The sequence below is a fragment of the Rhinopithecus bieti genome, unplaced genomic scaffold (genome assembly GCF_001698545.2).
Source record: "Rhinopithecus bieti isolate Rb0 unplaced genomic scaffold, ASM169854v2 scaffold_7212, whole genome shotgun sequence".
Taxonomy (NCBI): domain Eukaryota; kingdom Metazoa; phylum Chordata; class Mammalia; order Primates; family Cercopithecidae; genus Rhinopithecus; species Rhinopithecus bieti.
In genome coordinates, this window is record NW_016806198.1 from 4863825 (window position 1) to 4876966 (window position 13142).

Here is a 13142-nt window from a genome sequence, read left to right on the forward strand (position 1 = left end):
GTGCTCAGGGGTGACAGAACCAGGACCCCCTCTGCCCTGCTGGCCCCAGGAGCATGTTCCTTCCTGTCAGACCACCAGGCCTTCTGTTGGGGTTGGTCACGTGGTCACCCTCACTGTGGGACTGATGCAGGTGGCGTGTTCCTGGTGTGTTCACAGGGAAGTTTCTCAGAGAAGATGAGTCACGCAGCACTCCATCACTGAGACGCCCCTACAGGCAGGAGACCCAGAAGCCAAGATGACATCACCTCCATCTTCCCTCTCTCCTGCCCAGACTGTTTAAAACTGATCCTGACAGATAAACAGTCACATAGAAAATGGCACGCACATGGGGATGCCTGTTGTGTTGTGTCTGAAAACAACATGAAATCAACCCAGATGCCAAAAGAAGGGCTGAGTTTGATGAATGATGGTCTATCCACGTGGCAGAATGACTCACAGCCATTAAAGTGGTCCTAAGGAATATCTGTATTTATCGCCCTGGAGCAACAGTTACAGTATATCAAGAGATGAAACTGATTATAAAAAATCATGTGTCCTGTAGAATCTCATTTAAATGAACAAAGTACGTATGTGCATAGAAAGTAACTGGAGTTTGGCCGGGCATGGTGGCTCATACCTGTAATCCCAGCACTTTGGGAGGTAGAGGCAGGCAGATTACCTGAGGTCATGAGTTCAAGACCAGCCTGGTCAACATGGCAAAACCACGTTTCTACTAAAAAAAAAAAAAAAAAAAAAAAAAAAAAATTAGCTGGGTATAGTGTCAGGCGCTTGTAATCCCAGCTACTCCAGAGGCTGAGGCAGGAGAATTCCTTGAACCTGAGAGGCAGAGGTGGCAGCGTGCTGAGATTGTGCCACCGCACTCCAGCCTGACAAAGCGAGACTCTGTTCCCCACCCCGCAAAAAACATCCTGGAATTGTACACACCAAAATGTTAATACATTATTTTGGGTTTATTTGTTTATTCCTTCATTTACCCAACTAACATTTATTGAGTTAACGGCCCATTTATGTGCCAGGAAGCACACTAAGTGCTAGGAACAGAGCAGTAAATACAACCAGGGGATGGGATGATCAGTGATTTTTTTATCAGACTATTTTTTCAAGCAGTTTTAAGTCCACAGCAAAACTGAGAGGAAGGCACAGAGATTTCCCATATACTACCTGCCCCTACACATGCATAGCCTCCCCCATGATCAACATCCCTCATCAGAGGATACATTGTGACAGCTGGTGATCTTACAGAGACACATCATCATCATCAAAGATGACCATTTACATTAGGATTCACTCTTGGTGCTGCCCATTGCATGGGTTTTGACAAATGTATAATGATATGGATCCAGCGTTAGAGTGTCATGCAGAGTTTCACCATCCTAAGCATCCTCTGCTGTCTGCTTATTCCTCCCTCCTCCGCTCTCACCCCTGGAAACCACTGATCTTTTTACTGTCACTAGTTTTGCCTTTTTCAAAATGCCATATAGTTGGAGACATACGGTATGTAGCCTTTTCAGATTAATTGCTTTCACTTAGTAATATGCATTTCAGTTTCCTCCATATATTTTCATGGCTTGATAGCTCATTTCTTTTTAGTGCTGAATAATATCCCACTGTCTAGATGAGCCACATTCTATTTATTCATTCACCCCCTAAAGGACATCTTAGCTGCTTCCAAGTTTTGGCAATTACGTGCAAAGCTGCTACAAACATCTGCACACAGGTTTTCATGAGGACATTTGCTTTCAATCCTTTGGGTAAACACCAAGGAGCACAATTTCTGGGTAGTGTGGTATATTAGTTCATTTTCGCACTGCTATCAATACCTAAGATTGGGTAATCTGTTAATAAAAAGAAAAAAGGTTTAATTGGCTCACAGTTCTGCAGGCTGTTCAGGAATCATAGCGGCTTCTGTTGGGGAGATCTCAGGAAACTTTTACTCACCTTTGCTGGCAAAGGGAGAGCCAGCATTTCACATGGCCAGAGCAAGAGGAAGGGAGGTGCCAAACTGTTTTAAACAACAGATCTCATGAGAACTCACTATCGCGACAACAGCACCAAAGGGGGATGGTGTTAAACCACAAGAAATTGCCTCCATGATCCAGTCACCTCTCACCTGGCCCCAGCATTGGGGTTACATTTCAACATGAGATTTGGGTAGGGACACAGATCCAAACCATATCATATGGTAAAACCATGTCCAGTTTTGTAAGAAACTGCCACACTGTCTTCCAACATAGCTGTACTATTTTGCATTCTTACCAACTGATATGGTTTGGCTCTGTGTCCCCACCCAAGTCTCCTCTCCAGTTGTAATCCCCACATGTCAGGGGAGGGACCAGGTGGGAGGTGATTGGATCATCGTGGCAGTTTACCCCAAGCTGTTCTCGTAATGATAAGTGAATTCTCACGAGATCTGACGGTTTTAAAGTGTGGCACTTCCTCATTCTCCCGCATACTCCCTCCTGCTGCCTTGTGAAAAACGTGCTTGCTTTCCCTTCGCCTTCCACCACGATAGTAAGTTTTCTGAGGCCTCCTAGCCACACTTCCTGGTAAGCCTGCAGAACTGTGAGTCAATTAAACCTCTTTCCTTTATAATTACCCAGTCTCAGGTGGTATTCTATTTATTTATTTATTTATCTGAGACAGAGTTTCACTCTGTTGCCCAGGTTAGAGTGCAGTGGCATGATCCCTGCTCACTGCAACCTCCGCCTCCCAGGTTCCAGCAATTCTGCCTCAGCCTCCCAATTAGCTGGGCTTACAGGCACCTGCCATCATGCTCAGCTAATTTTTTGTATTTTTAGTAGAGATGGGGTTTCACTATGTTGGCCAGGCTGGTTTAGAACTCCTGACCTCAAGTGATCCACCTGCCTTGGCCTCCCAGTGTGGTGGGATTACAGGTGTGAGCCACTGTGCCCAGCCTCAGGTGGTGTTCTTTATACCAGCAACAAATGAGAGTTCCTTTTGCTCCACACATCCTCTCCAGAATTTGGTGTTGCCAGTGTTTTGGATTTTGGCCATTCTAACAGTGACATCTCATTAGACTTTAGTTTGCAAGTCTCTAATGACTTACGATGTTGAGCACTTCTTATATGCTTATTTGCCAACTGTGTGTCTCCTTTGGTGAGGTATCTGTTCAGGTCTTTTGCCCATTAAAAAAAATTGTGTTGTTTCTTTATTAAATTTAAAGAGTTCTTTGTATATTTTGGATAACAGTCCTTTATCAGACATGTCTTTTGTAAATATTTTCTCCCAGCCTGTGGCTTTCTTCTCATTCTTATAATGATAGGTGATTTTAAATTTCTTCTTCTTGATTATCTCATTTTAATAATTGTTTTGCAATACGTGTGCATCACTTGATTATTGATTATTAATCTTTTTAAAAAGCATTTAAAAGTTGAGCTCAAAGCATGGAAAGGGAAGCTTTATATGTATGCCATTTAATAATATTTACATTAACCCTGTGAGGCAAACATATACTACTCTCGTGTGTGTGTGTGTGTGTGCACGCGCGCGTATGTATGTGTGGGTACATGTGCATGCATGCACAGGTGCAGAAAACCAGAGTCTAGAGAGGAAAAGTACCTGGCTCAAGGTCACACAGCTCGGAAGGACCACTGGTAAATTTGAATGTGGCCCTGTCTGACTCTAGAACTTGCAGCACTCATTTTACACAGGCGCTCACTCACAGAGGAGACAGGGCTCTGCTGGCCCCTCTGTGGCACAAGCTGCCCCTTCTAGGGCTCTGCGTCCACCACGACCAGCTTGGCATTGTCTTGCCTCTTGCATCTCATCACTTTCTTCTCAGCTCTAACTCCTAGAAATGCTTCCAGATTCTTTGCAGTGACAAGCCCAGCTTCAAATCACTGACGGCTGTCTGCAGGATGAAAGGCGAAGCTAGGTGGGGTGGAGGAGAAGCAGACAGGAATGGCCAGCACAAAAAAATAGGCCAGGAAGCCCCTCCCCTCCCTGCTTAGGGCAGTTCTCCCTGCTATTTCTGCCAACAGCTGGGCTAGACCGGCCTGCAGCAGGCAAACCTGCTCATCACCTTGCTCATGGCCTTGAGCTGAGCTTAATGTGCCTCACCTGAGACCTCAGCTGCACTAGCCAGATATTGTGACTTAGCAGACAATGTTCTCCTCGCTTGACACCTCTGTAAAGCCCTAGCCCAGGGCCTGGTCCCTAGCAGCCCCTGAATGCATGTCAGATGCAGGACACCCGGTGATTGACTGGCCTCACAGATGCTTCCTCACCTCCTTCCATGGGTGCCACGTTATTACATTGCATCGTTGCTTTCTTGCTGCCACCCTTTCATTCATTCATTGAACAGAAACGTATGGAGCACCTGCTATATGCCAGGCACAGTTCTAGGCTCCGAAGGTTCAGTGGTGAACAAGAAAGTCCAAAACATTCCTTCTCTCGTGGAACTTAGTTTCCAATGGAAGAAGATAGCCTTTAAGCAGAATTAAATTTGTATCTTACATAAAGCCGCATATGAAACCCTGATCAGTACCACAAAGGAAGAGAAATGGGAGAGAAGAACAGGGCATGAGGTGTGTGGGAGGTTTGCAATTTTAAATAAGTAATTTCTTTAAATAAGTATTTTTTTTATACTGTTACCCAATAAAGCTGCTTTCAAGCCTTCTTCAAAGTTAATCGTATGTCAGTTTTTTACAAGCAGAATCACCTGACACTTTTTATTTGTTTTCCCTTTAGGGTTTTGTCCCTCTCTTAAAGCAAGTGTTCACAGAGTCATGAGCAGATGGAAGATGCAGGCGGAAGCATCTTCCCTGTCACCGTTGGTATGTCTGGTTGAAACCTGCGACAAGGTATGTTTGGTGGCCTTGGTTGGCTGGGAGGCTGCAGCTGTGGCTTGGAGTTAAACAGGGGGCCTCAGGCCACCAAGGGCAGAGCCATGTGGAAACCCTGTGCCCTGGAGCCTCCTGTCTGCAGTCTCTGTGTCCTCCTGTTGGGTCACCAGCCCTGGGCAGCAGCCTGTGGCACCACAGGGGACTCCTCCCACAGACCCCACCTGCTCCTCATCGTGCACCTTTGCCTCCACAACATTCTGCATGGGCCTTCTTGTTCCTCCACCTGGCAGTGCGGCTGCCGCCTGAGAATTCCGGGCTGTATCCCTTCCCCTACTTGTGCCAGGGCAGCATCTTTGCACAGCCTGGCTTTGCAACCAAGTCCTCTAACTAGTCATTCTGTTTTTCCCTCTCTGTGACTAGTGCCTGGCTATTAAGCAGCCTCCTACTGCATGCCCCCGTCCTGAGCTCACCCCAGCTGTCCCTCCCCAGGCCTCAGCAGAGCCCTCTCCTAAAGCTCCCACGGTCCCAGCTCAACACCTCCCAGTGGCTTCCCAGTGCTCAGAGACTCAGGCATCACCCAAGGCGCTCAGTGACAGGAGCGTTGCTGACTCTGCACGCCCCACACACCACTCAAAGGCCACTCACGTAGTAACAAAGGTCAGAGTCCAGTCCCAGACCCTCAAATGCAAACCCCAGCTCTGCTGATTTCTAACCAGGCAGCAGTGGGCAAGGAATTCAGCTTGTCTGTGTCCCCTCATCTTAGAACTTTAACACTGGTGTCCTTTTCCCTTAGGGAAGTAGATGGAATCATTGAGGTAATCTAGGCACAGCACTGGGGGGTGGACCTGCCATGTAAGCACTTGCAACTGTGACTGAAGCACAAAGTGGAAAGGGATTTGGCAGACAGTCAGGGTGGCCAGGTTCCCTGGCGTTGCCACTTCCTGGCTGTGTGTTCTTGGGCAAGTCTCTTGACCTCTCTGAAGTTCAGGTTCTTCTGGAAAGTGGAGATGTGGATCTTGGTGAGTTTTGAGAATCAAAAGAGCAGATGGAGGCTATAAACTGCTCTGCAAGTGCTAAAGCATGGTGCAAATGATGCTGTGTGTCTTGAAATATATCAGCTGTAGACAGTATTGATATGTTACATTTAAATTAAAATTAAATCAAATGAGATACTCAGTTTCTTTGTCACATGTCAAGTGCCCCATAGCCACATGTGGCCTGTGACCATCACATTGAAAGAGCACACTCAGCACTACTCATTCATTCACCACACATTCCTAGGGCAGGGGGTCCATCCCAGTGTCAGCCACAGTGCCCTGGGGGCACAGAGAGCCACCATGCTGTCCTAGGACAACATTATGCCGGTCTGTCTCCCCCACCAGTCACCTCCCTTCCCTGTGCCTCAGTCTTCCCTCCCCTTCTGTAAAATGGGAAAAAAGGGATAGAGTTTGTCAATGATCTCATTCAGCATGGCTCATGAGAGAGAAATCGCACAGTCTTTGGAGTTAGGCTGAGCTAGGTTTGAATCTCGGTTCCTTGCATAAGTCACAAACCGTCTCTGAGTCTCGGTTTCCCCACTTGGCCTGGCAGGATTGCAGAGAGGATTGCAGGAGGTAGCTTTTGTGGCACCATCAGCACAGCAAACCACCAGTCCTGCATTTAATGCCTGTGGAGCGAGGTGAGGGTTGAATGGAGGCAGGAGGAACATGTGAGGTCCCCACAAAGAAGAGGAGAGAGATTGGGAAGGAGAAGCAGGGGCGGCTCTGCTGCTGCTGGCTGAGCTGCTGCAGGGGTGCACGTGGCAGGTGGCACGTTCCCTCCACCCACTGGGCTCTGCATCTGGCAAGAGGCGGGGCACAGCTGGGACAGCTTAGCTCACATGTTGCTGAGTCACCTCTGGGCCTTGAGGGGTTCCTGGGAGGGCATGAGGCGCTGCACGTCTCCATGTGGGAGGGAGATGGGAAGTGGCTTCCAGCCTCAGCCCTCCCTTGCCTTCAGCCTTCCCACTGCCCTCCTCTTCTCCAGCCTGGAGCAGCGGCCTTGGGATTGTGCCAGGCACTGACAAGCACCCATGGCCTGAGTAAGCCCCAGCAGGGAAAAGACCTTGGTTTCCCAGGCCCCAGCAAAAGGCCCACTTGGGGTTTAGGAGTTGAACCCAGACCCTGCCCCAGCCCTCCTGGAGCCCAGGTCAGTGGAGGAGATAAGCCTATAATTCTACCCCAAGGTGCATGGATGTTAGGTGCCAGGCCCTGCCACCAGCAACAGTAACCCTGGGTGGGACTCTTTGCTCTCTGAGCCACAGCTTGCAGGTCTGAAAACTGGATATGAACACCTGCTCTGCCCCGTCTCTTCTGGACCTGAGGACATGTGCTGTACAGATGGCAGGGCCTCTGTGAAGTCAGAAGCTGAGGTTCAGAGGAGGCTGATGACTGCAGTGGGCCAGCCTGGAGCAGGGAGGGCACAGATTCTCGCTGGGGAGAAGCCTGGCTTTGCCATTCAGAGGATTTGGACGCTGGAGGACTTGGGACCTCATTTAATACCCCCGGCTTAGTTTGCTTCTCCCTCTTAAGCCAAAGTGTGTGCTGAAGGTGAGAAGAGAGGATGGCTGGGAGCAGCACGGGCTTCCTGGGGGCCCAGGTGATCTGGCTTCCCCCTTACATGGCAGGTGCCTGGGTAATCTATGGAGTCATATGGTTTCGTACCTGGCTACTGTGTGTCTCCCATCTGGACCATCAGCTGCCTGAGGGCAGGGGCCTTGAGGCCCCATTTGCAGCTGTATCCCCAATTCCTGAGCCCTCAGGAAATGTTTGTTGAATGAATAAAAGGGAGTGAATGGCAAAAGGCATGCTGAGAGTAGGTACGACCGCACCTCGCTGCCCCAGGAGGTCTTGCGTTTCCATAGGGGCAGTAACAAGGGTTGCTGTGAGACCCCAGCTGGGCACCAGATCCCAAGGAGGTGGGTGAGAGCAGAAGGTGAGTGACAGCAGGCGAGTGACAGCAGAGATGAGTGAGGGAGTGGAAGTTTCCAGCAGCCCAAAAGCACTGAAAAAGAGAAGAGACTCATGTTTTCTCCCCAGGAGGCCCCAAAAAGTAACTGTGACGTCAGGTGGGGCAGTGCTGGTGAGGGACCCCCACCCCTGACTGCAGAGCAGGACACTGGGCCAGCTCAAAGCAGTCAGAGCTGAGGAAGGGCACCGTAGACAGGCTTGGGTCTGGCTACATGACTCCGCCTGTGCTCTGCACCTCACCACATGGGCCTTGGTTTCCTCCTCTGTCAAATGAGTGAAGACTGAGATGAATGAATATTATTAGAGCACAGAGAAGACAGCTAATTGGGTTCAAATGGCAGTTTTGGTGCCATGAATTATCCCTGTTATTGCTGTTTAATTGAGGAATGACTCACCCAGAGAGAAAAATGCAGTGTGTACATCTTAAGTGGACATGTGAGAATTTTTTAGATATGTATACATCATGAAGCCACCACTGAAGTCAAGACAGAGAACGTTCCCCAGCTTCGCAGACTCCTGATGCCCCTTCCTGGTCAATATACAGCCCTTCTCTGAGAAGCAGCCCCAACCTGTCTTTCCATGAGCTTGTTTTGCCTGATCTTGAACTTCCTACGAAAGGAATCCCACAATGCCTGTGTGTCTCTTGTGTCTTCTGCCTTCTTTTCCACCAGCCCATCTCTCACACCCTCTTTCTTTGGTAAAGGGGCTTTGTTTGCCTTTGGGTCCTGCCCCTCCTTCACACTCAGTCCATCTAGTTTGGGGGACTCTCTATGTCCCCCAGCCCCATCTCCAGAGATGCACATGTGAACCAGCCTGGTGCATGAGCTTCCCATAGCTACAGTAAAAAATTGCCACAAAATTAACGGCTTACTATACCACCAGTGTATTTTCTTTTCTTTTCTTTTCTTTTCTTTCTTTTTTTTTTTTTTCAAGATGAGTCTTGCTCTGTCACCCAGGCTGGAGTGCAGTGGCATGATCTCAGCTCACTGCAACCTCCGCCTCCTGGGCTCAAGTGATTCTCCTGTCTCAGCCTCCCGAGTAGCTGGGACTACAGGTGTGCCAACAGTGTATTTTCTTACAGCTCCAGACCTCAGAAGTTTGAAATGGATTTTGCTAGATCAAGAGGTGTCAGCAAGGCCAAACTCCCTCTTGGAAGTTCTAGGAGAGAATCATTTATTCGCCCTTCCTAGCTTCTAGACGCTGCTCACATTCCTTGCTAGAGCCATTTCCTCCATCTTCAAACCATGGCTCCAATTATGCTTCCAAAGCCACCTCTTCTCTCTCAACTTCCCCTGATAAGGACTATTGTGATTATACCAGGGCCACCCAGACAGCTGGGGAGAACGTCCCCATCTCAGGATCTTCAGTTTAAATCTATCTGTAAAGACTCTTTTGCCATAGAAGGTAACGCATTCCCAGGTTTCAGGGATTAGGATGTGGACATGGGGGAAGGGGATGGCGTGTAGACATTATTCAGCCAATGAGTGCATCTGGCCATTGGGAACATTCCATCCCCCGGTCATCGTGACTGACTCTAATTGGACCATGACCCAAACCAGTCCAGTGAGAGCTGTCCCAAGGGCTTTTGCTGAAACTCTATAGTAAGTGGTAAATGGGTAGGGTACAAGCCTGAAGCTGCTGTAGGACCAAACCTTAATTATTGCTTGGGAAGTTTGCCTGACATTGAAGACAACATAAAAAAGAGTAGAGCCATGGCCTGTAGACATGGCTACATGCATGAGCACATGTGTGCACACACAGGCACACACATGCACGGGTGCACACACACACATGCACGTGCGCACGTGCACCACACACACATGCTATTCTAATGACAATGTCTAAATATCTGAATCCAGCCCTGCCTGAAACTCGCAGCCCTTCAGAATTTTGGGCCACATGAGCCAGAGTATTTTCCTTGTGTCTTAAGTCCATTTGAGTCGAGTTTCTGACATTTGCAATAGAAAGAGACCTTAGAAACACGTACCTATGATTCTTTCCCCCAAAGACTCTGGAATCCAAAATGAGAACTTCTCAGACTGTGGCACTAGCCACATCATCTCTGATGCTCAGAACTTTCTGCCATGCAGTTTTAGGCTCCCTGGTTTGTGGATTTCTCCTCCACACTCCCCACTGCCAGAGCTCCTCCCTGCTCCACAGGTCACCGGATCACCCAACAAATCCTATCAGTTGCGCAAGTCCTGGCAAAAGGAGCTGCACGTCCCAGGCTGCATCCACACACCTCTGAGCTGTCAGCATGCTGCTCGCAGGAAGAGAGCTACCATTGTCCTAACACCCTCCCACCTTGTGCCCCAAACTCTGCTTCCATCATTTCATTTAATCCTGATAAGGTCCCTCTGGCTTGGGAATTACTAGTCCTGTTTCAGGGTGGAAGAAATAGGGGCTCAAAGGCCCTACTAGCCTGCTCACAGTCACACAGCCAGCTGGTGCCAAAGCCAGCCTCAGAATCTGATCTGGCCCACAGCTGGGCTGCCCATCACGTGTGGTACCAGATCCTAGGCAGGTGCAGGTTTCCACCAGTAAGGAGCCTGCTGGAAATAGCTTCTCCATGGCTGACCTGCATCAGCCACACAGGAGCCTCTCTGTGGGCCTGGAACAGGGGCATCTAGAAACAAGGCCCTGGGAAGCCAGAGCTGAGCTGGAGAAAGAGCTGCCCAGGAAGGCACATTTGAACCGCAGTCAACCCTGTTTTCACTGTGCATTTTATACACATGAAGCTTCCTCCTTCCTTTCTGCTCTTCTTCCTTCTGCTCTTTCTCCTCTCTCCCTCTTCCTCCTCTTCCTTTCTCTCTTTTCCTCCTTCCTCCTCCTCCTTCTTCCTCTTCTCTTCTCTCCTCCCTCTCCCCAGCTTTCCCAGGCTATGGAAATCCCCTGCCCCTCTCCCTCAGCATGTTCCCCTCCTGCCTATGCCCCCAACCTGTGGTTTGGAAACTGTCAGCCTCAACCTAGTTGTGGCTAGGAAAAGTCTGGCTAATAGAAAAAGAAGTGGTTTTTTAAATGTTTTGAAGTGAGGAGAGCCCGCTAGGGAGATGAGGCAGAAACCTAAATAACTGTGACCCAGGGCAGAGCGCGATAAGGTCCGGGACATAACAGACTTGCCTCTCAAGCCGAGGTCTTGGACTTTGGGCAGCTCCAGGTCAGGAGAATGGAATGGAGACATTCCCATCTGGGTAATTAACGGTAGTTTTCCAAAAGGCCGTAATAGAGCCATGTGCAAGGTCTGCGGGAGCTGAGGGGAAACCTAAAACTCTGCCAGGGCCCACGGGAAGCCCTCTCAGAGAGGGTCCTGTGAACTGGGGCCTGCAGGAAATGCTGGAGCTTGAATAGCCAGGAAGGACACTCCAGGAGCAGCAGCTTGGGATGCACGAATGTGTCTAGAAATGGCCCAGGCACCACGTCTGTGGAATCAAGAGGCTTGGACTTCATACCTTTTGCAGCTCCATACTTTCTGGGTGGCCCTGGACACACTACCTCTGTGTCCATACAATTGGGGAGGATAATAGCCCCCTCAAAGCTACTGTGTAATAAGGGCATGGGGGCTGAGTGTGAGACGTGCGTGCATGCAGGTGAATGTGTGGCCACAAAGGTGTCTACATTTTCAATGGGACCAGCTGTCTCCCTGCAAAGGAGCGAGTTGCTAATACCAGGGCCTCCTGGGCCATGGGATGCCAGCAGAGATACCCTATAATGTCAGAATTTTCCAGAGCTCTCAGACCTCTTCATGTCTGAAGGAATGACGACAGCTAGCATTTATTGAGCGCTTCCAGTATATGAGGAACTTTGTGTGCCTTATCTCTGACCCTCACAGTAACTGAATTCTCACTTTGTAGGTGAGGCACAGAGACAAGCTATGTTTCCCAGGTTGCACAGCTGGCGAGAGACAGAACTGGGAATGGAAGCCAGCCCCGTCTTTGCCTGGCACCCGGGGCACTCAGCGAATGTTTACAGACTGATTGGCAGTGAATAAACAAGGAGGTAGACACAGAATTCAGGCATTAGACCTGATGAGGTTGGAGACTGGAGGTTGACTGCTCTCGATTCTCCCTGACCATCTCTGTCTTTCCACGGTCGATCCTTGATTACCTTTAGCGATAGGAGACTCAGTCTGGAAACCTGACTACCAGGCCTGGTGGGACCTGAGGGACCTTGAGGAAGGCCCCTTTCCTTTCGCATCTGAGGCATTGTGGTGTAGATCACTCCAGTTATCCGGCCCTGCCCTGTTGGAATCCGGGTGTGAGCAAACATGTTATTGTGGGCAGGGTACCTGTGGTCGAGGTTATCAAGTCAGCAGCCTGCTTTGGCCGTGGAAAGTGGGTCATGGGAGGAAGGAGAAAGTGCCTTTTGTTATCTTGCAGGTAGGGTGCAGCAGGGAGGGGAGGGTGCAAAGTGCTGAGAGGCGGGTGCAGGGCACTCATGTGCAGTCTGAGGGGCACTCAGAGGGGCCTCCGCTGGGTGCTCAGGTGGCCAAAGGCTTGGGGTTGGGCGATGGTTCGGGGAAAGCTGCCTCTGTCTCTGCCTGGCATGGAAACTTCTATAAGCTCCCTGCTATAGACAGGATGCCAACTTCCTCGCCTCTCTTCCTCCCCTTCTGCCCCTTCCCTTCTTACTTTCTCACTCTGGCAAAACCGAAATTCTGTGCCTCTTTACCCCCCACACCACAGGCACGGGGCTTCCTGTTCCCACTCCAGCTGTTGGGCTGCCTGGGACACGTCCTGTCCCCTTCTGCCCTGGTTAGTCCTCCTCTGCCTGCCACTTCCTCCAGGAAGGAACCCGGGCCTCCTCTGAGCCTCCCCATCCCCTTGGGCCTCTGTCTGTCAGAAATGTGGCTCCCTGCAACTGAACTGATGTGTGTGTGATGTCTCCCTCCCTGTGGGCTGCATCTCTCTTACTAGGGGTGGGGCTGGGCTGCCACAGTTCTCTCTGAATGACCAGTCCCTAGGCCAGTGCTCGGGAACCACTGCCAAAGTAACCCATGGACACAGAGAGCAGGGGGCCTCCACGGCTCCCACTGGGGAAGTGGTCCCTTCACCACAGGGACCAAGACATGCGTGTCCAAGAACCATGGAGTCTCCTTGCAGACTGTGGATCTGGCCTCAGCTGGCACATATGGCATGAGAAGAAAACCAGCAGGGGAATCACAAGTTCAGGGAGCCTGTGCCAGTTTCCTGGGCTTTCCTGGCAGTGCTGTGTTTCTTGTTTAAGGTTAGAGTTTAAGGCCCAACAGCTGTGAAGTGGGAGGAAGTTGAAACCAGCTTGGCAGAGGAGATTCTACATTGCCATGGGGCAGGGGGAAGCCTCATGATGGGGA